Consider the following 2731-nt stretch of genomic DNA (forward strand, 5'->3'; position numbering starts at 1 on the left):
ATTCAAGGAGAAGACATCTGTTTAGTCATGTCGAGAATGAGCCCCTTACCCTGATATTGCGGCCTCTTGTGAGGCTATGCCAGTGCCTGGTAAACACCGAAATGGATGCTCACAGTCAGCTACTGGATGGAACACAGGGTCCCCAATGGAGGAACTAGAGAAAGTACCCAAGTACCTGAAGGGGGCTNCAANCCTGTAGGTGGAACAANAACAGGAACTAACCAGTACCCCCTGGGTTTGTGTTTCTAGCTGCATATGTAGCAGAAGATGACCTAATCTGCCATCAGTGGGAATAGAGGCTCCTTGGTCTTCCAAACTCTATATGACCTAGCACAAGGCAAGGCCTGNGCCAAGTAGTGGGAGTGGGTGTGTAGGGGAACAGAGGTGGGGGGAGGGGTATGGGAAACTTTCGGGATAGCATTTGAAATGTAAATAAAGAAAATAATAATAAAAAAAGAAATATATGGAAATGTAAAAAAAAAAAAAAAAAAAATGAGCCCCTTGACTTTTTTTCAGATAGTTTTCGATCTCAACCCCTGCATTCATTTTATAACATGAGATGACAGTCTCATGTCTAAAACTGTTAACAACAGAGTTTGTATATTATCTTCTTGCCAGCCATGATTCAGCATAAAATTACTCTTACTGTAGAAATAGCTCTGTAGAAAAGTGAATGGAACAATNTTTAAATACGATTGATAAAATTTTAATGAAATCAAGACTAAAAAGGAAAAAAATATATGAGAACAGGGCTCATGGGAATTCAAATCTGACAAGATCTGCACTGTGACCTATCTGACGTTCCAGTGGAAATGCTGACCAGATAGAAAGCGTGCTAATTGTGAGCAGTGGAATCACTGTAAAAGAAGTAACACTCCTCTACTGTCCAGGACGGGGGTTTCCACTGAGCACCCCGCTATAGGAAACAAATGCCTAAAAGTGACAGCACATCATGTAAAATCAGCAGGTTAACTAATACTGCTTTTATGCATGGATGTTTTAGAGAACCTAGGACATCTTAAAGGAATCTTAAAGGAACAGTTCTCTTCAATTTGCTAAGTAGACTAGAATTCATGCTAATCCAAAATCACTTAGGCTGAATGCAACAGTGGAGGAATAAGGAGACATCAAAGAACATAAAACTGGTAGAGCTTACCCTCGGGGTAGGCAATTAGCTCCCCCTCCGAGAGTCCTCTCTGTACAGTTCTCTCCTGTAGACAGGGTGAGTGTGCTGCAGAGACACAAGCTGCACGTCAGGCTCTAAAATTTAGTTGAACATGTGATGTTGAGAAAAGAGGAGTCTGTGGGGAGGAGATTACTCACCCAGACCAGGGTTCTTTCCTAAAATACTGTTGACAGATAAAAAACTCCAGAGCATAGGACAACGCAAGAAACTGTCAAAATGTAGAAGGCATCTGGAAGAGCAATAGATCTGGCAGACTTGAATTAGCCCTGCTTCTTCTTGGCCTCTAGCCAGATGCCAACTTTCCCTGATTATATGTCAGAGACCCAAGTTAAGAAAGCTAAACAGTTTAGATTGTGGGCTTGGAAAAGAAGTACTGACGACATTCCTGCTATTCTGGACAATCTTTGGAAGAAATAATGGATATTAGCTTGAGGCTTGTTCTTGCTATGTAACACCAATGCTAAGTTGTGATTCATGTCCACATATCTGCAGAATAGGGAAGTGAGTTCATGGTTTCTTGAGCAGGTCACAAACAGTAGGTCGACAAAGGATTGGCACCTCTGTGAAGCTTCAATTACATGAATGAAGCTTTTACCCACTTTACTCATTTGAAGAATCTGAAAGGATACTAAATACAGCTCTTAATGGAGCTCTGTTAGTGTACATATATCTTGGGAATGTGATTTCTGCAAACCGTATATTTATTCAATTAAATTCCTGAGATCAGAGTTATCTCCCAAAGAGATCTTATTGTTTTGAAGACAAAATAAATGAGGCATATATTTCTTTTATTGATTCTTCAATCACATAAAGAAGGTGAGAGTGAAATTTTTACTTGTCTCGAGAATTATGTATCACAGAAAGAGGAACATATATTCTAAGCTTCAGTGAGTACCTGGGTAAGGAAGGCACACTTTTATTAGGTTTAATAGTGAGGACATTAGAGAAAATGATGTATTGAATTACTAAGCAGTACTGGAGTATCTGTATCACTTTATAGACTGTAAAGCATCTCACTAAAATGGCCAGAATCAAAATACTCATTAATCCTATTTATTAGATTTACCTGGAGTTATATGAAACTATTTTGTCTTATGATATCAACTCTCAATTTAAGTCCAGCATTCAATTACACTTTTCAATATTATCTCAGATGTTCTTTTCTCAGAAAAGTATCTTGTTTTATTGTGTTCTCTTGTGCTTGGCTAGGAACTATCAAATCTTGCCTGTCACCAGATAGTGCCGAAGAGATATTATACAGCCAGGCTTAGCAATTCCCTCAAATTCTTGCTGCTGTATTTTCTTTTTGCACAAACATCAAAACTAAGTGGTTTAGCTAAATTCTTTAGGCAGCACATTCTTTCTGTCAACAATTTAGGGATATTTGGTTGGCACTGAGGCAGAAGAACCCTCTATGTTGACTTGCTAAAAGAGTCTGGAGACCACCTTGGAGATTTTCCTTTCCTTTCCTTTCCTTTCCTTTCCTTTCCTTTCCTTTCCTTTCCTTTCCTTTCCTTTCCTTTCCTTTCCTTTCCTTTCCTTTCC

The sequence above is a fragment of the Mus pahari genome, chromosome 16 (assembly GCF_900095145.1).
Source record: "Mus pahari chromosome 16, PAHARI_EIJ_v1.1, whole genome shotgun sequence".
Lineage (NCBI taxonomy): Eukaryota > Metazoa > Chordata > Mammalia > Rodentia > Muridae > Mus > Mus pahari.